The 26,593-nt window shown below is 39.5% G+C and overlaps 1 long non-coding RNA gene across 1 annotated transcript in view; it reads left to right on the forward strand.

The window, feature by feature from the left end:
* LOC133228686 (uncharacterized) overlaps nucleotides 1-19,481 on the forward strand; it is a 29,436-nt gene extending 9,955 nt beyond the window's left edge. The window contains exon 3 of the long non-coding RNA XR_009730338.1: nucleotides 19,165-19,481. This is a non-coding gene — a long non-coding RNA (uncharacterized LOC133228686). The remainder of the gene's footprint in view (nucleotides 1-19,164) is intronic.
* The last annotated feature ends 7,112 nt before the right edge of the window (nucleotides 19,482-26,593 follow it).

Here is a 26,593-nt window from a genome sequence, read left to right on the forward strand (position 1 = left end):
TCTATAGCCAGCTGGTCAGAAGCACATGTGACAACCTGGGCTTGTGATTGGCATCTGAAGAGGGATGGGGGGAGTCCTGTGGGACTGGTGTCAGAGGATTGCTTGGTGATGTGGGAAAAACTCTCCCCACTGGGTACAGAACTTCAGATACTACTACCTAAATATAAGTACAATGCAGTATATTGTTTCCAACTAAAAATTAGTTGTCGATAATATGGTATACTCTAGATTTATTCACTAGATTACCAAAATTAAATGAGACTTGAAAGAGGAATATATTCAAGTACATGATTCCTTTTGAAATGAATGTTCCTTACATTTTGCACATAAGCTCCACTATAATTTGACTTTTACACTGTTCATAAAACTCTCTTCTAAAAAGTAAGCTGGGGAGGAGACTAGAAATTAACTTTTTGGCCACAGTGAAGGAAATTAAAATGTGTCCCAAGACATTTAGGGATTATTAGGAAAATGTCATTTATGTTCAATTTTTCCTTTGTTATCTTAAAGAAATAATGGAGACAGGAAAGCTCCCTAGTTTCATTAAAATGTAAACTTCTAACACAATAAACCCCAGAATTAATTTAAAGGAAAATTTCACAGAATATAAGAGCAAATAATTTCTTTGTTTCTTTTTCTTACCAACATATCCCTTAGTTTTTCTTCTTCCCAGTCATCATGAATTATTCTCATTGATTTCATAAAAGCTCACAGCTTTAGAAAATTCTGGGAACTGTTTATTTTAAAGCATTTTTCTAAAATATGCTCTTTTCACATGTAAGTAGGATAGATAAAAATGATCTTATTTAAATTAGCAGAAAACAACCTATTATGTATGTTATTACATGCTAAATGGAGAAGGAAATGGCAACCCACTCCAGTATTCTTGCCTGGAGAATACCATGAACAAAGGAGCCTGGCAGGCTACAGTCCATTGGGGTGCAAAGAGTCGGACATGACTGAATGACTATCACCACATGCTAAAATTCAGCAAAACTAATAAACAGAATACAGTATATCTGTATAATGAATGTGCTGTGCTGTGCTTACTCACTTAGTCGTATCCAGCTCTTTGTGATCCCATTGACTGTAGCCCTCCAGGCTCCTCTGTCCATAGGGATTCTCCAGGCAAGAATACTGGAATGGGTTACCATGCCCTCGGATCTTCCCAACCCAGGGATCCAACCCATGTATCCTGCATTGCAGGTGGATTCTTTACTGTCTGAGCCTCCAGGGAAATGCATATAATGAATACTATGTATCAATAAAAAAGAATGAAGTCATGATACATGCTAGAGCATGAATATATCTTACAAATATTATGCTAAATGAAAGAAGCCAGTGATAAAGGGCCATGTAGTCTATGATTTCAATTATATGAAATAATCAGAATAGGTGAATCCACAGAGATAGAATTTGGTGATTGCTTGGGCTTTGGCCTGGGGGAGGGATGTTGGGAGCCTGGGGAAAGACAGTTAATGTGTACAGGATGTTTTAGGTGAGTGCTGGAAATGTTCTAAAATTAGACCATGGTGATGGATGAACAACTGTGTAAAGATACCAAAACGTACAGAGCTGTGAACTTTAAATAAGTGGATTTATGGACTGAGCACACATGCATGGTGCATGAACTGTTTATCCATAAAGCTATAAAATGAAAAAATAAAACCCACCAACATACACATGGATACACTATTTTCTACGGTGCTATGAATTTTTAAAATAATGTAAAATATTTAAGGTAATAGATGCACCAGATTTTGAAATTAAACTATTCACAATGCACCAAAAAACAGTATCTTTATTTATAAATTCTATACATTGGTTGGCATATAACACTAGAATGAACTTCTAAAACTGAACTTGTTACATTGAAGAGTATGTAGATTTTAATATAGTTTTGGCACATTGCCCCCAAAGTTACTGTTACCAGCAGAAGAGTCCTAGTTTCACCACACTCCAACCAATGGAGCTTTATATATCTTTCATTCTATTCTGTTTTACCAAATCTGGATTTGGTCACATTTTTTAGTCCTTAATATACAAACACTTAAAAAAAATACTGACAGCCTCTGCCTTCTTATACCACTTGAAAATCTGATTAGTGCTTCTCAACTGGTGGTCCAGTGATTAAGAATCCGCCTTGCAATGTAGGGGACACCTGTTACATCCCTGGTCCAAAAAGATCCCACATGCTGCAGGGCAACTAGGCCCACGCCACCACCACGGAGCCCACATGCCACAACTGTGGAAGACCATGCTCTGCAATAAGAGAGGCCACTGCAGTGGGAGCCCGTGCGCCACAGACTGACAGCCGACCATGCTGAGAAAGCCCGCATGCAGCAATGAAGACCCAGCATAGAAAAAAAAAAGTTTAATTAATTAATTTTTAAAATAAATAAAAAATATAAAACTTATTAATCCCCTTGATTCCATTGGTTCTGATTCTACAAAATATATATTCACTATACTATCCATATAAGCCTTTTATCTTATCAATTTTTTCATATTTCATTCACAAATATGTTACTTATAATACTTAAAAGTTACATTTCTATTCTGTGCTTTATCATAATTTACATAATTATCCAAATAAGGAATCTGACATTTGGGATTTCCAATTTTAATATATTATTTTGTATTCTGGCAAAACACTTAAATTATCATTCCTTATTTCCACTTAAATATAACAAATCATATAGATTTTTTCATAGAATACATATTTTACCTAATTTAGCCCATTAGGTAAAGAGCAAATTTGTCTTTTGAATACCTTTCATTTATCCCTCTTCTTTTTCTATTACACACTGTCTTTTTTGTGCACACAGGCACACATATACATACACATACACATACACATAAGTGCATGCGCACATGTACACTTTACAGTAGGTCAAGGATGCAAAATGAGCATTTTGTGGACCTAACTTTCCTTATTTGTAATTACTTTCCTAGAAAAGATTTCCAGAAATGATATGGCTATGTCAAGTATGTCTTTTTTATTGCTGTTAATATTATAATGTTGATTTCTAAGCAGTGCTATACCAACTCAGTTCAGTTCAGTTCAGTTCAGTCGCTCAGTCATGTCCGACTCTTTGCAAACCCATGAATCATAGCACGCCAGGCCTCCCTGTCCATCACCAACTCCCGGGGTTCACTCAGACTCACGTCCATCGAGTCAGTGATGCCATCCAGCCATCTCATTCTTTGTCATCCCCTTCTCCTCCTGCTCCCAATCCCTCCCAGCATTAGAGTCTTTTCAAATGAGTCAACTCTTCGCATGAGGTGGCCAAAGTACTGGAGTTTCAGCTTTAGCATCAGTCCTTCCAAAGAAATCCCAGGGCTGATCTCCTTCAGAATGGACTGGTTGGATCTCCTTGCAGTCCAAGGGACTCTCAAGAGTCTTCTCCAGCACCACAGTTCAAAAGCATCAATTCTTTGGCACTCAGCCTTCTTCACAGTCCAACTCTCACATCCATACATGACCACAGGAAAAACCATAGCCTTGACAAGACAGATCTTTGTTGGGAAAGTAATGTCTCTGCTTTTGAATATGCTACCTAGGTTGGTCATAACTTTCCTTCCAAGGAGTAAGTGTCTTTTAATTTCATGGCTGCAGTTGCCATCTGCAGTGGTTTTGGAGCCCAGAAAAATAAAGTCTGACACTGTTTCCCCATCTATTTCCCATGAAGTGATGGGACCGGATGCCATGATCTTCGTTTTCTGAATGTTGAGCTTTAAGCCAACTTTTTCATTCTCCACTTTCACTTTCATCAAGAGGCTTTTTAGTTCCTCTTCACTTTCTGCCATAAAGATGGTGTCATCTGCATATCTGAGGTTATTGATATTTCTCCCAGAAATCTTGATTCCAGCTTGTTTTTCCAGTCCAGTGTTTCTCCCAGTCCAGTGTTTCTCATGATGTACTCTGCATAGAAGTTAAATAAGCAGGGTGACAATATACAGCCTTGACGTACTCCTTTTCCTATTTGGAAACAGTCTGTTGTTCCATGTCCAGTTCTAACTGTTGCTTCCTGACCTGCATACAAATTTCTCAAGAGGCAAATCAGGTGGTCTGGTATTCCCATCTCTTTCAGAATTTTCCAGTTTATTGTGATCCAACACAGTCAAAGGCTTTGGCATAGTCAATAAGGCAGAAATAGATGTTTTTCTGGAACTCTCTTGCCTTTTCCATGATCCACGGATGTTGGCAATTTGATCTCTGGTTCCTCTGCCTTTTCTAAAACCAGCTTGAACATCAGGAAGTTCACGGTTCACGTATCGCTGAAGCCTGGCTTGGAGAATTTTGAGCATTACTTCACTAGCGTGTGAGATGAGTGCAACTGTGTGGTAGTTTGAGCATTCTTTGGCATTGCCTTTCTTTGGGATTGGAATGAAAACTGACCTTTTCCAGTCCTGTGGCCACTGCTGAGTTTTCCAAATGTGCTGCCATATTGAGTGCAGCACTTTCACAGCATCATCTTTCAGGATTTGAAAGAGCTCAACTGGAATTCCATCACCTCCACTAGCTTTGTTCATAGGGATGCTTTCTAAGGCCCACTTGACTTCACATTCCAGGATGTCTGGCTCTAGGTCAGTGATTACACCATAGTGATTATCTGGGTCGTGAAGATATTTTTTGTACAGTTCTTCTTTGTATTCCTGCCATCTCTTCTTAATAGCTTCTGCTTCTGTTAGGTCCATACCATTTCTGTCCTTTATCGAGCCCATCTTTGCATGAAATGTTCCCTTGGTATGAAAATATAGCTATCACTAATGATTAGCATTGGTTATTTTTTTATTGATATGCCTGGCTAATTTAATTGGTGAAAATGCTCCCACATTTATGCTTTAATTTGTATGTCTTTTTTGACTAGTATGGTACTAGCAAATAATGTTTCTTTAATAGTTTTATGTATCGTTAATGAATGTTCAAACATGATTGTTCATACTTAAATTTTTTCTTCTCTATTTTTATATTTTGAGTAAATTAACTAATCATTGTATGATTTTTATCATTCTTTTTTTTTTAATTTTATTTTATTTTTAAACTTTACGTAATTGTATTAGTTTTGCCAAATATCAAAATGAATCCACCACAGGTATACATGTGTTCCCCATCCTGAACCCTCCTCTTTCCTCCCTCCCCATACCATCCCTCTGGGTCGTCCCAGTGCACTAGCCCCAAGCATCCAGTATTGTGCATCGAACCTGGACTGGCATCTCTTTTCATACATGATATTTTACATGTTTCAATGCCATTCTCCCAAATCTTCCCACCCTCTCCCTCTCCCACAGAGCTCATAAGACTGTTCTATACATCAGTGTCTCTTTTGCTGTCTCATACACAGGGTTATTGTTACCATCTTTCTAAATTCCATATATATGCGTTAGTATACTGTATTGGTATTTTTCCTTCTGGCTTACTTCACTCTGTATAATAGGCTCCAGTTTCATCCACCTCATTAGAACTCATTCAAATGTATTCTTTTTAATGGCTGAGTAATACTCCATTGTGTATATGTACCACAGCTGTCTTATCCATTCATCTGCTGATGGGCATCTAGGTTGCTTCCATGTCCTGGCTATTATAAACAGTGCTGCGATGAACATTGGGGTACACGTGTCTCTTTCCCTTCTGGTTTCCTCAGTGTGTATGCCCAGCAGTGGGATTGCTGGATCATAAGGCAGTTCTATTTCCAGGTTTTTAAGGAATCTCCACACTGTTCTCCATAGTGGCTGTACTAGTTTGCATTCCCACCAACAGTGTAAGAGGGTTCCCTTTTCTCCACACCCTCTCCAGCATTTATTATTTGTAGACTTTTGGATCGCAGCCATTCTGACTGGTGTGAAATGGTACCTCATAGTGGTTTTGATTTGCATTTCTCTGATAATGAGTGATGTTGAGCATCTTTTCATGTGTTTGTCAGCCATCTGTATGTCTTCTTTGGAGAAATGTCTATTTAGTTCTTTTGTTTTCATTTTGCTTTAGGATATGTTTGATTATGGGTTTATGGCATAATTTTTGACAGACAAAATTTTTCCATTTTTAAAGAGTCCAATCTGTCCTTTTCTTTTGTGATCACTGTCATTTCTAAGCTTAGACAGATATCACCTGCCCAAAGACTTGGCAATTAATTAGCTTTAGTATCTTCTAGGGTTTCCTGGTATGATGTTTGCATGCAAATCTAGTGTAGAAAATAGATTATAAAGGCAAACTGATTAATAGTAAAATTCTCTTTCTAAGTGACACATCTGTTCCTATTGAAAATATTTTAAAAAGCTATTTAAAATAGCTTAGCAATTTGTATGGGAACAATAAGTTGGACACTCTGATCCCTCTATTCAGTTCAGTTCAGTCACTCAGTCGTGTCCAACTCTTGGCGACCCCATGAACCGCAGCAAACCAGGCCTCCCTGTCCATCACCAAACCCCAGAGTCCACCCAAACCCATGTCCATTGATTCAGTGATGCTATCCAACCATCTCATCCTCTGTTGTCCCCTTTTCCTCCTGCTCTCAATCTTCCCCAGCATCAGGGTCTTTTCAAATGAGTTAGCTCTTCGCATCAGGTGGCAAAAGGATTGGAGTTTCAGCTTCAGCATCAGCCCTTCCAGTGAACACCCAGGACTGATTTCCTTTAGGATGGACTGGTTGGATCTCCTTGCAGTCCAAGGGAATATCAAGAGTCTTCTCCAACACCACCATTCAAAACCATCAGTTCTTCGGTGCTCAGCTTTCTTTATAGTCTAACTCTCACATCCATACATGACCACTGGAAAAACCATAGCCTTCACGAGATGGACCTTTGTTGACAAAGTAATGTCTCTGCTTTTGAATATGCTATCTAGGTTGGTCATAACTTTCCTTCCAAGGAGTAAGCATCTTTTAATTTCATGGCTGCAGTCACCATCTGCATTGATTTTGGAACCCAGAAAAATAAAGTCAGCCACTGTTTCCACTTTTTCCCCATCTATTTGCCATGAAGTGACAGGACCAGATGCCATGATCTTAGTTTTCTGAATGTTGAGCTTTAAGCCAACTTTTTCACTCTCCTCTTTCACTTCATCAAGAGGCTCTTTAGATCTTCTTCACTTTCTGCCATAAAGGTGGTGTCATCTGCATATCTGAGGTTATTGATATTTCTCCCGGCAATCTTGATTCCAGCTTGTGCTTCTTCCAGCCCAGCGTTTCTCATGATGTACTCTGCATATAAGTTAAATAAACAGAGTGACAATATACAGCCTTGATGTACTTCTTTTTCTGTTTGCAACCAGTCTGTTGTTCCATGTACACTTCTAACTGTTGCTTCCTGACCTGCATACAGGTTTCTCAAGAGGCAAATCAGGTGGTCTGGTATTCCCATCTCTTTCAGAATTTTCCACAGTTTACTGTGATCCACACAGTCAAAGGCTTTGGCATAGTCAATAAAGCAGAAATTGATGTTTTTCTGGAACTCTCTTGCTTTTTCAATGATCTAGGGAATGTTGGCAATTTGATCTCTGGTTCCTCTGCCTTTTCTAAAACCAGCTTGAACATCTGGAAGTTCATGGTTCACGTATTGCTGAAACCTGGCTTAGAGTATTTTGAACATCACTTCACTAGCATGTGAGATGAGAACAATTGTGTGGTAGTTTGAGCATTCTTTGGCATTGCCTTTCTTTGGGATTGGAATGAAAACTGACCTTTTCCAGTCCTGTGGCCACTGCTGAGTTTTCCAAATTTGCTGGCATACTGAGTGCAGCACTTTCACAGCATCATCTTTCAGGATTTGAAAGAGCTCAACTTGAATTCCATCACTTACAGTAGCTATGTTCATAGTGATGCTTCCTAAGGCCCACTTGACTTCACATTCCAGGATGTCTGGCTCTAGGTGAATGATCACACCATTGTGATTATCTGGGTTGTAAAGATCTTTTTTGTACAGTTCTTCTGTGTATTCTTGCCACCTCTCCTTATTATCTTCTTCTTTTGTTAGGTCCATACCATTTCTGTCCTTTATTGAGCCCATCTGCATGAAATGTTCCCTTGGTATCTCTAATTTTCTTGAAGAGATCCCTAGTCTTTCCCATTCTATTATTTTCCCCTGTTTCTTTTCACTGATCACTGAGAAAGGCTTTTTAATCTCTCCTTGCTATTCTTCGGAACTCTCATTCAAATGGGTATATCTTTCCTTTTCTCCTTTGTTTTTGGCTTCTCATCTTTTCACAGCTATTTGTAAGGCCTCCTCAGACAGCCATTTTGCATGTTTTTCTTGGGGATGGTCTTGATCCCTGTCTCCTGAACAATGTCATGAACCTCCGTGCATAGTTCATCAGACACTCTGTCTATCAGATCTAGTCCCTTAAATCTATTTCTCACCTCCACTGTGTTATCATAAGGGATTTGATTTAGGTCATACATGAATGGTCTAATGGTTTTCCCTACTTTCTTCAGTTTAAGTCTGAATTTGGCAATAAGGAGTTCATGGTCTGAGCCACAGTCAACTCCCGGTCTTATTTTTGCTGACTGTATAGAGCTTCTCCATCTTTGGCTGCAAAGAATATAATCAATCTGATTTCGGTGTTGACCATCTGGTGATGTCCATGTGTAGAGTCTTCGCTTGTGTTGTTGGAAGAGGGTGTTTGCTATGACCAGTGCGTTCTCTTGGCAAAACTCTATTAGCCTTTGCCCTGCTTCATTCTGTACTCCAAGGCCAAATTTGCCTGTTACTCCAGGTGTTTCTCGACTTCCTACTTTTGCATTCCAGTCCCCTATAATGAAAAGGACATCTTTTGGGGGTGTTATTTCTAAAAGGTCTTGTAGGTCTTCACAGAACCGTTCAACTTCCAGCGTTACTGGTTGGGGCATAGACTTGGATTACCGTGATATTGAATGGTTTGCCTTGGAAACGAACAGAGATCATTCTGTGGTTTTTGAGACTGCATCCAAGTACTGCATTTCGGACTCTTTTGCTGACTATGATGGCTACTCCATTTCTTCTAAGGAATTCTTGCCCACAGTAGTGGATATAATGGTCATCTGAGTTAAATTCACCCATTCTAGGCCATTTTAGTTCGCTGATTCCTAAAATGTCAACATTCTTAAAATGTCACTCTTTCCATCTCCTGTTTTACCACTTCCAATTTTCCTTGATTCATGGACCTAACATTCCAGGTTCCTAAAGTCATGGAGAAACATCTAAATGAAGTGGAGATAGGCAATATTCCAGAAAAAGAACTCAGAATAATAGCGGTGAAGATGATTCAGGATCTCAGGAAAACAATGGAGGAATGCAAAAAATGTTTACCAAAGACCCTGAAGAACTAAAAAACAAACAAACAGAGAGGAATAATACACTAGAATGAATCAATAGCAGAATAACTGAGGTGGACGAACAGATAAATAACCTGGAGGACAGAATGGTGGAAATCACTGCCTCAAAATAGAGTATAGAAAAAAGAATGAAAGGAAATGAAGACAGCCTAAGAGACTTCTGGGATAACATTAAATGCACCAACATTCACATTATAGGGCTCCCAGAAGGAGAAGAGCAAGAAAAAGGACCTGAGAAAATATTTGAAGAGATAATAGCTGAAAACTTCCCTAACATGGGGGGAAAAAATAGCTAACTAAGTCCAGGAAGGATCCCAGAGGATCCCAGGGAGGATAAACCCTAGGAGGAACACACCGAGACATAAGATGCATAGGGATAAAAATGACAAAAATTAAAGACAAAGATAAAACATTCAACAAAGACTTCCTACTAGGCACAATGCACTGTGCTACATGCTATGAACCTTGTCAAAATTAATGAGTTAACAGTTTCAATAAAGATCATAACTTTATTCTTGCTCTTCAGTGTTATCCCTTGAGAAAGCATGTCCTTACAGCCCTCTCCAAGCATGACGGCTTGTGTTTTGTTTACCCGTTGCAGCCCCCTAACCATCATCTTCTTGGAACTGGAACAGGTGTTCTACTTATTCCTGATGTGGCTTTCAGATCAAACCTCCTCCCTTCTGTGGACAATCCTGCACTTTTAAATCTCATTCCTCACTGAGGCTGTCATCTGTAGAAATGGTTTCTCAAGCCCACGTATCTCCAATATTTGCTCCTGATTCTGTATCTTGTCTGAGTTCTTGGTTATCAACTTACACATAGATTCTTCCAAGTCCCTGGGCTCCCAATTCCTAAACTTCTCTCTTCTGTAGCTCTCCTCTTCCACATTTCTCAACCACCCTGGCCTTGTCAACACTAATAAACACAGCCCTCCTGTGATCTCTGTTCCCCTCACTCAACTCTTTTTACCACCATCTCCTTTCCTTTTCTTCCCGCACATTCTCAGTAGTTCTCTGATTTAAAAACCTGCTGCAATGTCTAATCCCATGATCCTACCTTTTTTCACTAACTTTCATCTTCTTCATTTCCTTTTTAAAGCTCCTTATTCAGCTTAAATTCCACTGTCATTAATCACTCCCATGAAATCATCCTCAGCTCTTTCTCTCACTTGGCAAATCACAACAGCAGTTAATCCAACTCTCCACCCATTACACACCTACAGCAAAGCATTTGAATGTGGTTGATGGAAAACAGGAAATCATGTGCCCATGGACCCCACGGGAGAGTAAGCTGGAGGTATTCCCTCTGCTGCTCCCTTAAGGACCCTCCCTACTTCCTTTCTTCAGACTTCCCACACTTCCTTCTTCATCACTCCCAGTCCGGAACCTTCATTCTCTGTTACTGACAAAACTGAAGCCATCAGAAAAGAATCTCCAGAGTCCCTTTTCATATCTTCCACTCACCAGCACTGTCCTATAAGCTTTGCCTTCACTGAACTACCAGTGTTTTTATCTAAATTTCATTCCTCCATGTGTGTACTAAGTTTTTTCACCAGCAATCTTCCTGCTATTTTCTGCTTCCCCAAATTTTCTCCCTCTACTGAAGTATTTCCAAGAGCATACAAGCACGTATTACTTCTCTCATCTTCAAAAAAAAAAAAAAGTAAAATCTTATTTTGATCCCACTTTCTCCACCAACCACCACTCATTTTACTATTTCTCCATTTGAGCTAAAACTTCCCAAAAGGTCATTTGTATTGTATGTCTACCATTTGCCTCCTGAATTTTTCTTTTAAACAAACAAACAAACAAAAAAAGGTTTTAATTTTTAAAACAATTTGAAGTCACCTGTGTAAAGTTCAAAAGCATGATTAAATGTTGAAAAAACTATTGCAACATTGATAGCAATTTCTGAATTACCAGGCTGATTACATTGTGATTGTTATATAGGTAGATTAAAAAAAAAAAAAAAAACTATGAGTATTCTATCTTTGATACCACAAATGAAAATGACAAGTTTGAAAGGGACTGATGCATTAAATGACAATTGTATTTATTTTTTATTTTGGACCATACAGGTCTATTCTTGGCATCCATAGATAGAAGTCTTTATACTTCCTTATACTTTAGGGAAATGATTTCATTAATGTAACAGTAAAGATTGACAATTAATTACATAGAAAACTCTGATTCTTGTAATGGAGCTTAAACTTTTCCACTTTAAACTGTTTCTAGATTTTAAATGAAAATAAGCAATTGATTTTTCTGGGACAAGTATTTCAAAACCAGTTTCTAGCCTCAGGTTGTATGCTTTTAATTCAAAATGTTAAAAGGTCTATTTGTGAGAGCATGTTCTGCAATGTTTGGTTTCACTTTGAGATAAATGAGAAGTGAAATCTGAAACCACATTCTGAGAACTTCTAGCCTTTCCAGCCATCCTCAGTAATGCCAAACTTGAATGTTTAGAATAAAGTCAATGCTCCCAGAGCCAACATCAGGGAAATGTTTACACAGCTCTGCTTTGGGGCATATCTACCTGAGTACCACTCTTATTTTCATCTTCATAAAGCATCATATTAAAAATTAGTTTAGAACAGAGAGTATTTCTAAATAGTAAAATTGTAAGTCATCTAGTTTCCAGTCATAACACTTATCTCAGTTTACTTCCTTAACTCTAAATATGGAGCTGAACTTCAAGGAAAGACAAATTTATAAAGAAGTTCATTCATATAAACAAAATATTAAATGCTAGATACAAGCTCTCAAAATTGTGCTCTCCTTTGTCTTTATGTTTATTAAACCAAGGATTTGCCAGTAAGAGGAATACATCATTTTTATTATTCCTATATTAAAAATATTCAATTATAATGTGTTGAACTATTTAGTGTTTAATAAACTATGGTTCAGGTGGCCAGTTCATGGTGGAAGAAATTAATTATAGTAACATATTTGAATAGACCACTTGCCTTTGAAAGTTTACCTTTACCTGTAGGAGGTGCATACAAAAGCTGATTAGAGCTTTCACTAAGGACTATCAATAAGCATGGTGAGAGACAGAAGAGGAGAGTGATGACAGTGGTGTTTCTAGAGCTAATAAATCGTTGTTTGAAGGCAAAGAGATGTGGACTTAAAAATACTCACAATCTTAAAGTTGAGGGTTACATTTTATTCAATGGGAATGTTTGAGACTTCAAGTCCAGGAGACAGCACCTCAAGCAACCCTGAGAGAACTGCTCTGAGGAGGGGAGGGGAGGAGCCAGGTTATATAGAAGTTTTGCAACAAAAGGCAGGTAGTCTGAATATCAAAAAATTATTGTAAATTAAAAAAAAAAAAACAGATATCCCAAGTTAAGGGATTTAGCATTTTTCTTTTTCTTTCCTTTTTTTTTTTTTTTAATTCTTAATTTTAGGCTTCCCTTGTGGCTCAGCTGGTAAAGAACCCACCTGCAATGCAGGAGACCTGGGTTCAATCCCTGGGTTGGGAAGATCCCCTAGAGAAGGGAAAGGCTACCCACTCCAGTGTTCTGGACTGAAGAATTCTACTGACTGTATAGTCCATAGGGTCGCAAATGGGTGGACATGACTGGGCAACTTTCACTTATTTTTTTAATTTACTTTTAATTGGGGAAAATTGCGTTACAATGTTGTGTTGATTTCTGATGTACCACAATGGAAATCAGCCATAGTTAAACATATATCACCTCCCTGTGGAGTCTCCCTTCCTTTCCCCACTCCCACCCCTCTAGAGCATCGCAGAGTGTTAGGCTGGGCTCTCTGTGTTATACAGCAACTTCTCACAAGCTATCTATTTTACACATGGTAGTGTATATATGCCGATGCTGCTTTCTCCACTCATCCCCCTCTCTCCTTCCCCACTGCATCCACAAGTCAATTCTGTACATCTGAGTCTCCATTCCTTCCTTGCAAATAGGCTCATCAATAACAGTTTTCTAGATTCCATATATATGCATTAATATACATTATTTGTTTTTCTGACTTACTTCACTCTGTATAGGTTACTTCAGCTTGTATAGGCTCTAGGTTCATCCACTTCAGTAGAACTGACTCAGATTTGTTCTTTTTTATGGCAGAGTAATATTCCATTGTGGATTTCCCAGGTGGGACAAGCAGTAAAGAACCTGCCTGCCAATGCAGGAGACATAAGAAGAGAAGGTTCAAACCCTGAGTTGGGAAGATCCCCTAGAGGAGGGCATAGCAACCCACTCCATTATTCTTACCTGGAGAATCCCATGGACAGAGGAGCATAGCAGGCTACAATCCATAAGGATGATAAAGAGTCAAACACAACTGAAGCAACTTAGCACACACGCAATACTCCATTGTATATATGTACCACATCTTCTATATCCATTTATCTATTGGTGGACATCTAAGTTGCTTCCATGTCCTAGCTATTCTAAATAGTGCTGCTATGAATCTTGGGGTACATGTGTCTTTTTCAATTATGGTTTTCTCAGGGAACATGCCCAGTAGTAGGATTGCTGTGTCATATGGTAGTTCTAATCCTATTTTTTTTAAGGAATATCCTTTCTATTCTCCATAGCAGCTGTATCAATTTATATTCCCACCAACTGTGAAAGAAGGTTCCCATTTCTCCACATCCTCTAAGCATTTACTGTTTGTAGATATTTTTGATGGTGGCCATTCTGATTGGCATAGTCAATAAAGCAGAAATAGGTGTTTTTCGGGAACTCTCTTGCTTTTTTGATGATCCAGCAGATGTTGGCAATTTGATCTCTGGTTCCTCTGCCTTTTCTAAAACCAGCATGTACATCTGGAAGTTCACAGTTCATGTATTGCTGAAACCTGCCTTGGAGAATTTTGAGCATTACTTTACTGGCGTGTGAGATGAGTGCAACTGTGCAGTAGTTTGAGTATTCATTGGCATTTGCCTTTCTTTAGGATTGGAATGAAAACTGACCTTTTCCACTCCTGTGGCCACTGCTGAGTTTTCCAAATTTGCTGCCATATTGAGTGCAGCACTTCCACAGCATCCTCTTTCAGGATTTGAAAGGGCTCAACTGGAATTCCATCACCTCCACTAGCTTTGTTCGTAGGGATGCTTTCTAAGGCCCACTTGACTTCACATTCCAGGATGTCTGGCTCTAGGTGAGTGATCACATCATCGTGATTATCTGGGTCATGAAGATCTTTTTTGTACAGTTCTTCTGTGTATTCTTGCCATCTCTTCTTAATATCTTCTGCTTCTGTTAGGTCCATACCATTTCTGTCCTTTATCGAGCCCATCTTTGCATGAAATGTTCCCTTGGTATCTCTAATTTCCTTGAAGAGCTCTCTAGTCTTTCCCATTCTGTTGTTTTCCTCTATTTCTTTGCATTGATCGCTGAAAAAGGCTTTCTAATCTCTTCTTGCTATTCTTTGGAACTCTGCATTCAGATGCTTATATCTTTCCTTTTCTCCTTTGCTTTTCACTTCTCTTCTTTTCACAGCTATTTGTAAGGCCTCCCCAAACAGCCATTTTGCTTTTTTTGCATTTCTTTTCCATGGGGATGGTCTTGATCCCTGTCTCCTGTACAATGTCATGAACCTCCATCCATAGTTCATCAGGCACTCTATCTATCAGATCTAGTCCCTTAAATCTATTTCTCACTTCCACTCTGTTATCATAAGGGATTTGATTTAGGTCATACCTGAATGGTCTAGTGGTTTTCCCTACTTTCTTCAATTTAAGTCTGAATTTGGCAATAAGGAGTTCACAATCTGAGCCACAGTCAGCTCCTGGTCTTGTTTTTGCTGACTGTATAGAGCTTCTCCATCTTTGGCTGCAAAGAATATAATCAATCTGATTTCGGTGTTGACCATCTGGTGATGTCCATGTGTAGAGTCTTCTCTTGTGTTGTTGACTGACTGTGTGGATCACAATAAACTGTGGAAAATTCTGAAAGAGATGGGAATACCAGACCACCTGATCTGCCTCTTGAGAAACCTATATGCAGGTCAGGAAGCAATAGTTAGAACTGGACATGGAACAACAGACTGGTTCCAAATAGGAAAAGGAGTACATCAAGGCTGTATATTATCACCCTGTTTATTTAACTTCTATGCAGAGTACATTATGAGAAACGCTGGGCTGGAAGAAGCACAAGCTGGAATCAAGATTGCCAGGAGAAATATCAATAACCTCAGATAAACAGATGACACCACCCTTATGGCAGAAAGTGAAGAGGAACTCAAAAGCCTCTTGATGAAAGTGAAAGAGGAGAGTGAAAAAGTTGGCTTAAAACTCAACATTTAGAAAATGAAGATCATGGCATCCGGTCCCATCACTTCATGGGAAATAGATGGGGAAACAGTAGAAACAGTGTCAGACTTTATTTTGGGGGGCTCCAAAATCACTGCAGATGGTGACTGCAGCCATGAAATTAAAAGACGCTTACTCCTTGGAAGGAAAGTTATGGCCAACCTGGATAGCATATTCAAAAGCAGAGACATTACTTTGCCAACAAAGGTCCGTCTAGTCAAGGCTATGGTTTTTCCAGTGGTCATGTATAGATGTGAGAGTTGGACTGTGAAGAAGGCTGAGTGCCGAAGAATTGATGGTTTTGAACTGTGGTGTTGGAGAAGACTCTTGAGAGTCCCTTGGACTGCAAGGAGATCCAACCAGTCCACTGTGAAGGAGATCAGCCCTGGGATTTCTTTGGAAGGAATGATGCTAAAGCTGAAACTCCAGTACTTTGGCCACATCATGCAAATAGTTGACTCATTGGAACAGACTCTGATGCTGGGAGGGATTGGGGGCAAGAGCAGAAGGGGATGGCAGAGGATGAGATGGCTTGATGGCATCACTGACTTGATGAACATGAGTCTGTGTGAACTCTGGGAGTTGGTGATGGACAGGGAGGCCTGGCATGCTGTGAATCATGGGGTTGAAAAGAGTTGGACGTGACTGAGTGACTGAACTGAATTGAACTGAACTGAGGACTGATACAGCAAAGTACCACAGCCTGAGTGAAGTAAACAGAATAACTTCCCTTTATCACAGCCTGGAGTCTGAGATTGAGGCATCGCAGTTGGCTCCTACCTTGGGCCATCAGGGAAAGACCTGCTCCAGGCCTCTCTCCACAGTGTGCAAATGGCTATCTTCCCCCTGAATCTTCATGTCATAATCCCTCTATTCTTATCTGTGTTCAAAGTTCTTCTGAGGATACCAGTCAAATTAGATTAGGTCCAACCGAATCGCCACATTCTTAAAAATAGTTTTCCTCTTTAAACATCTGTCTCCCAATATGGCCACATCCTGAGCTATTGGATATGAGGGCTTTAACATACAAACACTGAACCCAGAACACAGATTACCCTAACTTTGTCACCCCTCAAATGGATAACTCCTGTTTGCTCCCCTATATCAGCTCCCTCTTCTCCACTCTGGGCCATGTCCCATGTGGACTGCATTGAAAAGCTCCCTTGTCCCCTACCTTCCTGATGGATTAGGCCAGTGGAAGTTGTTGTAGGAAGCTGAGGGCAGGAAGAGGGTGGAGACAGACCACTGTAGCCCCAGGTCCCTTCCATCACAGCAGATGACCTGCTCCATGTGGTTACCTTCTCCAACTCCCAGTTTCTCCATTGTAATTATGCACTGTGATCCCAGGTCATCCTAAACTAGTTCATTTCAGCACTGCCTAGCTGTTGGGTCTTGGAAAGTCTACCTAGCTTTTCTGAGCCCCAGTGTTCTTTTTTGTTGTTGTTGTTTCACTTAAATGTTACTTTACATATATTTACCAGAAAGTAATGATGTCACATGCTGTACTCAGTCACTTCTGTCATGTCCAACTCTTCATGACCCTGTGGACTGTAACCCACTAGGCTCCTCTGTCCATGGGATTCTTCAGGCAGAAATACTGGAGTGGGTTGCCATGCCCTCCTCCAGGGAATCTTCCCCACCCGGACATTGAACCCATGTCTCCTGCATCTCCAGCATTGCAGGTGGATTCTTTACTGTTGAGCCACTGGGGAAGCCCTAATGATGTCATATATTTATAAATTACAAATATGAACCTCAGTGTTCTTATATCTAACTCAAGAATGGCAATAACTGCTGGCTGCAGTGCATGAAACACATAGTATCTGCAGGCATAAGTTACCTTCCAGGATGGGATGGTGAAAGATTTTCTCATATATTTTTAATGTCCTCATGAATGTTCAGAAAAGACAATCTCTTTTGGATCAAATTCTCATCTTACCCCTCTGAGATGTCTGCTCACCCAAAGTCTCCCTGGGGCTCCTGTCTCCATCCTTGTAGGGTCCAATTTTAGCAAGGATCCCACTAGGTCAGTTCAGCCAGAATCATCCACTGTTGATATCTGACCACCCTACATGTCAGATCAAATTCCTCATCCCCACCTTGGACAGCTGATCACTCTAACCCACCTTCAGCAGGAATCCTTTCAGGCTGGTTCATCCCCCCAGAATTTCCTGCTTCCTTTTAGTGATTTTCTGCTCATTACCCCTCACCCTGTTTCCTGGCTATGAATTCCTACTTTTCTTTATTCAGAAGCTGAGCCTGCTGACTAGTTCAGGAGCCCCTCTTGAATAAAGTCTTTTTTACTCTCTTTACTAAATGTCATAGAAAATTTTTCTGTATGTTCAAACAAGCCAGTTTACTGTAGTTATGGTTATCTAGGCTAAAGTGAGAATTTTTTATCAGGGAGACACACAGAACAGAAGATGCTTTTGAGTGAAGGGAGTAGAAGTATTATAAAATGTAACAAAAATCAGGATGTAATAATTCTATTAAGACTAAACCACACAAATAAAAAGATCATCCTTGTTGTTTACACAGGTGGGAATAAATTATTGGAAGAAAAAATTGTCATAAGTGAACATGTAGTTGTAACCAGACTGTAACTTTCATAACTCTGCAACACTTCTGACCTAAAGTCAATGTCCTTGAGGCCCTTGGAGGAAAAAAATCCTAAAAGGTGGATCATGAGAGGAGCAACTACACTTATTCCTCCACATCAGAGGGCCAATCACCAGAGGATCAGAATGAAGAGATCAAAGCTCTTTCATGCCACTTAGATATTAACTTAAGGGTTAGTTCAGAAGGTTGAGCAGAGATTGTAAGACAATCCTACTTTCCTTTGAGGATGCAATTATTTCAAAATGGAGGGAGATAAATAAGTCAATAGACCAAGATATAAGATGCTTCCCTATCATCTTAGCAAAGAACAAGAAATTGTAGTCAAATGGAATTATGTTTTTAAAGAAAAGGAGACAGTGTAGAGGCCTTTATTCTGCATAATACCTCAAAGAATTAGGGTCACAGTCACTAAAAGGTTTTTAATTACATATCGTGCACATTTCAGGTTAGTAATATTAAAAGTCCTCAATCAAGATTCTAGTAATTAGTGTTCAGAAATATATGAATTGGATATAACCTCTATATTCGAAGCAATTTTAGGCCCACGTGCTCTGAACAGGTACATGACCCCAGGGGACTGCCGCTCTCTGATTTTTCTGCGTATTTAGCACCCTCACATTTGTTTGCAATTATTTCTTCACTTGTCCATCTCTCCAACTAGGCTACAAGCTCTTTGCATGTAAGAATCTGGTCTTCTTGGTTTGGCAAACCTAAGGCCTAGCACTTGAATATAATAAAAGCAGATTTAGAATACATCAAAAACAAGGCAACAGGTAACTACACATGTGAGACATATAATTATTTCTTAATGATATTAGTGCTATTAGAAAAATATCAACACATTTGCATATTCAAAGAAGGGATCACTATGCAGTAGTCCAAAAAATGGCCACCCAAAATAAAAATACCAGATACTGATCAATGGAATGTGTAAACCTTGCCTTACCAGGAAGAAGGGCCTTGCAGAAGTGATTAAGCCAACAATCTCGATTTGGGGAGATTATCTTGAACTAAGTGAGTGGGTCTTCAACCATCACAAGTGAGAACCAGAGGGAGATTACACAGAGGAAGAGAGAGCTAATGTGATGACCAACAGAGAGAGACTTGAAGATACTGGTCTTGAAGACTGGAGACATGCTGCTATGACCCTCAGAACACCAGGACCACCAGAAGCTCTTGAACCAGGGACTTATTCTCCCTGGAGCTTCTGGAAGGAGCATAGTTTTCCTGACACCTTGATTTTGAACTTCTGGCCTGCAGAACTGTGAGAAGGTAAATTTCTGTTGTCTTAAGCCACCAACTTCCTAGCAATTTGTTACAGCAACACAGAAACTAACACAACCTTGCAATAAGCAATAGTGAGAATGACACAGAGGAGGTGTGTTTGAAGTGGTCTTTGGAAAAGTGAGGTAACAGCCTCACAGGGAAGTAGAGGGGAGGGGGGCCGTTGAGGCTAGAGAGGGTGTGGCCAGCAGAGGAGATGATTTGAGCAAAATGGAGCCACAACAAAAACTCATCTTATCTCACTTGATTCCAGGAAAATGGTATGACTAGACAAGTGGAAATGAAAGGCAAATTCTGTACTTTTCCCAGTGAAGTAAAGCTGCTATTGATAAAAAGTTATTAATGGACTTTCCTGGTGGCTCGGTGGTAAAGAATCCATCTGCCAGTGCAGGAGACTCTGGTTCGAGCCCTGGCTGGGAAGATCCCCTGAAGAAGGGAATGGCTACCCATTCCAGTATTCTTGCCTGGAGAATTTCCTGGACAGAGGAACTTGGTGGGCTACAGTCCGTGAGATCGCAGGAGTCAGACACAACTTAGCTACTAAGAAAACAACAACAACAACAAAGCTGCTAAAATCTCACACTCAGTGCACAGTCCTTCTGTGCCAAGCGCTGTCCTGAGCACATTCAGGACACTAAAACATTTGTCTTAGTTAAGTTCTGGCTCGCTGTAACAAAGTGCATAGCTGTGTGCCTTATAAACCGCAGTCAGAGAGCCAGTGTGGTTGAGTTGTGTGAGGGCCCTCTTCCAGATCACAGATGGACTCCTCCTAACCTCCCACGGCAGAAAGTGAAGAATTCAACTCTCTTCGTCTGTCCTAACAGAAAGGCACTGATGCCATTCCTGAGAGCTTCATCCTCAAGACCTCACCTAACCCTAATCACCTCCCAACAGCCCCATACCCTAAGACATTCACTTAGGGGGATGGGGTCCAATACATCAATAACACAAACATTTAACCCGTAACGTTTATTCATATAAAAATCGCATCTCTGGTATTTTTCTTGCTGACAGACAAGGAGAGTGAGGCATAGAGATGTTAAAAGAAACTTAGCCAGGATGATACAGTGAGCATGTGCGGGAGCTGGTGAGTTCTCACCAGGATGCACTGCAGCCTTCCCTGCAGCAGAGACCATAATGATGATCAGAGTGAAAATACTCTGTCTTGTCACTTTAGGGATGATAATTCTTAAGAAACTTACTCTGCTTTCCATCCAATTTGCCCTCCATTAAATGGAGAAGGCAATGGCACCCTACTCCAGTACTTTTGCCTGGAAAATCCCATGGATGGAGGAACATGTTGGGCTGCAGTCCATGGGGTAGATAAGAGTCGGACACGACTGAGCGACTTCACTTTCACTTTTCACTTTCATGCATTGGAAAAGGAAATGGCGACCCACTCCAGTATTCTTGCCTGGAGAATCCCAGGGAAGGGGAAGCTTGGTGGGCTGCCATCTATGGGGTCGCACAGAGTCAGACACAACTGAAGTGACTTAGCAGCAGCAGCTTAAATGAAATAAAAATGGACCATCATGTATAACTCAGTTGTTTTTCTTTACTATTTTCCTTCCATTATCGAGAAAAAATAATGCAAATTGTTTGCAATTTATTTATAATTGGAGAATGAAAGTAAATCAATGCCACACATCATTAAGGTCATTTTAGAAAAGTTCTCTTCAATGTCATCTCAAACTTTATTTGAGTTGGAGACTTATTTTGTCTAGCAGAGGAATGGGCACTTTGATAAGCAAGAGCATTTAATACTTTTTATGGAATTTGTCAACTTTCAACAGGAAATTCAATGACAATTTTTAAAGGATACTCAGTTCCTATAATAACACATTTAGGTGGAGAAGCAAGAACTTCTCACAGTGTCCTGGGACATTCTGGTTCAGAGGAGCTGATGACTAAAATAACTGAATCTGAAGAGACCCACGTCCGGCACAGTTTGATTCCTGTTCCTCTGACTTCAAGCATAATTCTCCACACTCTTCTTTCTCACACACCTTCAAGCTGGTTTTTGACCAACAAAAATGAATGATAACCTATTTTCAATATTTATTTATGTGACCCGTTGAGTTAAAAAGACAGAGAAGTTAAAGGTCGAAGGACCAGTGCAAGTTAGCCTTACAGGGCAGTGCGATCCTTGATGGTCACGGTGGTTTAGAAGGTGGTGTTTAGCTTTGCGGTATAGAAACATATTGTTGTCTAACAAAGGGGCAATAGGCAAAGAAACACCAACGTGTTTGATCCACATTCATAAAACATTGTTAGATAAATCCAATCCCAATTCTTACTCTTATAAATGATTCATGCATCCATCTAATAAGGAGAGTAGATAATGAAATTATCAAAAATTACTTTGTTACCATGGAATTATGAAAGAGCAATTTTTATCAGGTTCATCAAAATATATGCAAACACTTTTAAGGTGACAAGGGTACGACTACTAAACAAACTAAAACACTTTTTGATGGACAGCTCTGAAAGCACAATAAAAATCCTTACTGATACAGATTTTGATGAGCTTGGTAATCAAAGCTCTTTCATGACTTCTCAAATCCATGATAACAAGGTAAATTTTAGGATAAAATTAGGAGCTTGGGAGTAACATACATACACTAACTACTGTATGTAAAATAAATAAATGACAGGGACCTATTGAATAGCACAGGAAACTCTATTCAATATTCTATAATAACTTACATGGAAGAAAAGACTGAAAAATAATAAATATATATATATATGTATAATGGAATCACTTTGCTATGCACTGGAAACTAACATAACATTGTAAATCAACTATATTTCAATAAATGTTTTTTTAAAATTTTTATATAATCCATGGAAGGTAGCATGGACATGGGATTGAAAACATGACCTTAGAGTCAAATTATGTTATTGCTCTGTAATCTTGAACAAAATCTTTTCAAACCTCAATTTCCTCACCTAAAATGGGAGCAATAATATCGTGTTCACAGAACTTTGAGATTATGAAATCAACAACAAAACCCAAACATGTCCAGTGCCTCATATGAAAAAAGTGTTTTTCTTCTTTTTTGCAGAACATTGTTTCTGACTGATGTCCCTAGACATTCCAGTCAGAAGACTATAAACTAAATCACCTTATTTTTCTACATTTCCAAATCTTAATTAGTATATAGTTTAAAATCATAGTATACTGGGGAACATTTCCCTTTATCAACCTGATAGCGTAGGCATTATTTCTTACCGTTATTTCCCTTTTAGAAAGTAACTTCTCTTGAAGATCTTAAAACCCCACACAATAGCCTTCAACATAACAGTTAAACTGACTAGACAATATTAAATTATTGTTGACTTTTGATTCTCATGTAAATTCTTTAATCTTTGACCATGCATCATAAATAAAAGGCAAATGAAGATGATGCATATAACTAAATTAAATAATCTATGTAAAAATGAGAGGACTTCCTTGGCGGTCCAGTAGTAAAGAATCCACCTGCCAATGCAGAGAACATAGTTTTGATTCCTGATCTGGAAGACTCCACATGCAACAGGGCGACTAAGGCCAGGCACCATGGCTACGGAGGCTGGGCTCTGCAACAAGGAAGCCCCACGGTGAGAAGACCACATACCACAACTAGGGAGCAGACCCCGCTCGCTGCAATAAAGAAAGTCCTCACGCAGCAACCAAGACCCAGGGCAGCCAACAAGAAATAATAAATAAATAAAAATGAGAAGAACATAGCTTTAAATTATACTTGCACTTACAGCTATTTTCCCCAAGGCAAGGTTAACTGTATAATTTGGTGCAGGCAAGTGTTAACCAAGTTTTGTTACCTAATATCACAGATTACAAAATTCAAATATATACAACTTGGGGAAAGGGAGTCATTTTCTTTGCTCAATTATCTGCAGTCAATCCTACCAGCTAGTTTGAGAACAATTTAAGAAGAATAATTGAGTACATGTTTAAAACGTGGATTTTAGGGTCAGCTCTGAACCTAATATACCTACTTTGAGAGGTGACCGAGCCTTAGCTTCCATGTCAATAAAGTTGAAATGTGTTTCTATCGTATGCATCTGACTTAGTGATGCAACTGGTCCAGCAGTGCTCAGTAACTGCTCAGTTATTTTTATTGACTGTGGTAAATAATTAGTTAATGTTAGGACTTTAGCTGCAAAGAACACAAACCGATGTACATATACACATAGGTATATCCAACTAAGAGATTTATAAATACACGAAACACTAAACAGTCATACCATGCAAGTGAATAGACTCTAACATAAATCATTAAGAATATAAGTGATATTTGGTTTGGCACATAGTTAAAACAACAAGAAACATCCCCACCCCATCTTCTATTCATAAAGAAGGGGCGTTAGAAGAATTTATGTCAACATAATCAACAATATGTGTCACCATCCATTAAGATCACCATAGAGCAGTGTGGCTATTGGCAACAGAAGCAACACAGAAAAGCCAGCTAGTGGCAAAGACGTGTCACTCCCCATTATTACTAAGAGCACAAAATAGAATCTCTCTTCGATGATAAAGTCCTTTTCCAGTTTAAATTTAGCACCATGCTCCTTTCTATCATGACATTTTACACTCTGACAATTTTATATCAGATAGAATGATTTTGCATCATGAGCAGTAGGTCAGCTAAGAAAGCCAAGAGAAAAATTTTCAAAAAGATATGTATTCCCTTGGGTACTCTGTCCTTTCCTGAGAGCAAGATGAAGCTAAATAAAACCCGTGACATGTGAAAAGCAAAAATATGTTATCACCATTTCAAGTTCAGGAACTTAGGCTGTTTTTATAGGAAGGCAAACCAGCACATCAGGATGGAATTACTGTCATCTTTGGAGAAGTTGTTAGACACATAACTCTGAGTTTAGGGCAGTACCAAATGCCCACTTAAAGACTGCTGCAATAAAATACATTGGCAAATCCTTTATGCTTCAAATAAAGTTTTATGGACTAAAAGTCAGTGATTAAAACAAGCTTTTATTTTGTCCCTCTGGTACTGCATTTCCACACTGTGTGCCAACCCATTATGTCCACGCTATGTGTAACACAATCTAAAGCAAATTACTAGCCAACATTATAAACTACAAGGCTTTCCAGTGGTAAAGAATTTGTCTGCCAATGCAGGAGACACAGGAGATGCAGATTAGGTCCCTGGGTTAGGAAGGTCCCCTAGAGGAAGAAATGGCAACCCATTCCAATAGTCTTGCCTGAGAAATCCCTTGAACAGAGGGGGCTTGCAGGCTATAGTCAGTGGGGTGGCAAAGAGTTGGACACGACATTTTAGCAGAGATTCCACTCACCATTACTTGCCTCTTCTGCTGCCTTGTTTATTCATCTAAAAAGCCCTGGAAACCTCACTCTGGATTGAAACTATTACCTTGGGTGTTCAGTAGTATGTCTCCAGCTATACTGCTGCCTGGAGAAAATCACACAAGAGTAGGTGCCCTTACAAAGCCATGGTGTCCAGCCCCATCAGAGTCCTCAGGGCAACCCAGCAAATTCCATTATGCCCTTGCCAGTGTGCTTTCTTTCAAATTATGACCAGAATGTTCTCTCAAATTATGACCAGAATGTCCAGACCTACCACCCCATCGCTTCTCTCTCACAGTTTCCTTTTCTGTATCATTTAATTTTCACTTTATTCATTTTATTTTATCCCAGAGATACCTTCAAAGGAGGCCCCTCTTGAAAGTCTTGCTACATAATGTGCATAAACTTCAGTTCTTACTTTCCCTCCCCTCAGTAGATGGAGAAGGAACACTTCCGCCCAAGTCAAAGCTACATACTTTCTCCGGCCTGGCCTTAGAGACTTCAATCATGTGTCATCTCTCCTTCCAGATCTGCAGAACTGTTCTTATCTTTTGCAGTGTAAATATGATAAAGGCTTCTCCATTCAAAGCGAAAAAACACTAATCTCTGTCTTGACTTGACCTCCCTCTATGGTTATCATCCAGTCATCAGCTTTTCGGGGGGAGGGGAGGGCTGTCTGTCCTGTGCTGTCCTTCATCCAGCCATGGCCTAGTCTACTGGGATCAGACTTCTGTCACCAGCATTTCTTGCCAACTGCTCTTTGTAAAGTCAACAATGACCTTCTTGATGCATTATCTAATGAATTATTTTTTGTCCTTATCCGAATTGCTTTTGGAATTTTGGAACTTGAAATGCTCTTTTGCTTTAGCTTTGGTGATTCATCCCCTGCTATTTTGTTTTTTATCCCATCCCTCTGGCAACTCCTTTTACTCCCTGAGGGCATCTGTTTTCCTTCTGTCCATCTTTAAATCAAAATTTTTCCATCACCAGCTCGAGGGCTTGTGCCATTCCCTCACCCAGTTTTCATTGCTTCACACAAACGTGACCATGCAAAGTTATCAACAGCCCAGACCTCTTGGCTAAACTCCAAACTGACTTACCTTTTAGACATGTCTTCCTCAGCTATTCAGTGGTTTACAGCCAAATCAAAGTCAATGTGCTTAATATTTATTTACTGTTCCTTAGTCAAGTTCCTTTTCTAAATTTCCTACATGGTATCTAATCACTTACATGAGCCATACTTGTTGGTCATATAGATTTCTTTCTTTCTTTCTTTCATGTATTTATTTTTGACTACTCTGGGTCTTCATTGCTTCACTTGGGCTTTCTCTACCCACAGTGAACAGGGGCTACTCTTCACTGTGGTGCACAGGCTTCTCATTGCAGTAGCTTCTCTTGTTGCAGAGCATGAATTTAGTTGCCCTGAGGCATGTGAGATCTTCCCAGACCAGGGATCAAACCCATGTCCCCTGCATTGGCAGACAGGTTTTTAACCACTGGACCACCAGGGAAACCCTCATTCTAGCTGTCTTTGTGTAATTCATCTACCATATCAAATCGATCACAAGCTCTTACAAATTTACCTGCTAAAGATCTTGAGTTTGTGAGTTTTCCATTTATCTTAACTGCCATTGACTTTTTGTGTGGCATTTATATATCATTATATCTCCCAGATTTAAAAAGAAGTGAAGGAGGAAGGGACAGGTGGAAGAGATAGCAGCTGGGGTGGGAAACTTTTTGTCCATCAGATAAACACTTTGTCTTT

This window comes from Bos javanicus, chromosome 17 (assembly GCF_032452875.1).
Source record: "Bos javanicus breed banteng chromosome 17, ARS-OSU_banteng_1.0, whole genome shotgun sequence".
In the NCBI taxonomy this organism is placed as follows: Eukaryota; Metazoa; Chordata; class Mammalia; order Artiodactyla; family Bovidae; genus Bos; species Bos javanicus.